The sequence below is a fragment of the Asparagus officinalis genome, chromosome 2 (assembly GCF_001876935.1).
Source record: "Asparagus officinalis chromosome 2, Aspof.V1, whole genome shotgun sequence".
Classification (NCBI taxonomy): domain Eukaryota; kingdom Viridiplantae; phylum Streptophyta; class Magnoliopsida; order Asparagales; family Asparagaceae; genus Asparagus; species Asparagus officinalis.
The window spans coordinates 47,598,064-47,599,121 of NC_033795.1; the positions used below are offsets into that span (position 1 = coordinate 47,598,064).

The window sequence follows — 1,058 nt, forward strand, 5'->3', positions numbered from 1 at the left end:
TTACTGTAGGGGTGGTCGCTGCATTGCGTTACGTCATCGGCTGTGTCGCTCGCCATGGGGAGAGATCTGCGGAGAGGGGATTTTGGGAGATTTGAGGCGGTTGATGTGGCCCCTTGTTTTTTGTTTGGTTTTCGTTGGTGCCGTTGATATTATGTGCACAGGAGTCGGAGATGGGAGTTGCAGAGGCACGTGGCCTCAGAAAGTTAATTATTGGGGATATTTTGATATCAGTCTCTCAAATCTTCAATACTTTTATTTTGGTACCTCAATTCTCAATCTTTTGCTCTGCTGTTGTTGACATATGTGTGTCAAAATTCAATCATGTAACTAAGCCGGGCGGCATATGTAATTGAGTCAAACTTCACAAAAAATCACATTTATCTAATGTCGAGAATTACAACACAGAATATCACACAAGCATAAATAGAAACTGAGTAGCGGAAGCAAAATAAATAGACTCAGAAACAAATCCCACAAGTACTAATAGCTATAAAAATTTCGATACATCAACAAGTTTCACAAATAATAAAGTAGGAATCGTAAAGCAGCGGATACACAAACAACTCATAGAAGTACATAATCAGCCGCAACTGTAGGCTACAGAAGTATACTACATCATATAAGGGGGTGTTTGTTTTGTCTCCCAAAATTTATGGATATGGATTTCACCATAGAATTTGAAATCCATAAAAATTTTTACATGTTTTGGGATCTCTAAAATTTTGTTTGTTTCATCAATATTTTAGGATTTGGAATACCAAAATTTATAATATTTTATTTGTTTCATCAATATTTTGGGATTTGGAATACTATAATTTGTAATATTTTGTTTGTTTCATTAATATTTTGGGATTTGGAATACTATAAATTATATATTATAATATTATATAATATTTTAATAACATATATTATTATAATATTATATAATATTTTGGGATTTGGAATACTACAGCATGAACAGTGATTATTGGGTCCTCCTATATATATTATATATTATATATATAATATTATATTATAATATATTATATTATAGATATAATTTATATAATATATAATAT

General features: G+C 31.0%; 1 protein-coding gene across 1 annotated transcript in view; it reads right to left on the minus strand.

The window, feature by feature from the left end:
• The window catches only part of LOC109831149, an 18,986-nt gene that overhangs the window by 1,037 nt on the left and 16,891 nt on the right, over positions 1-1,058 (minus strand). The gene's annotated exons all lie outside the window — the stretch shown is intronic.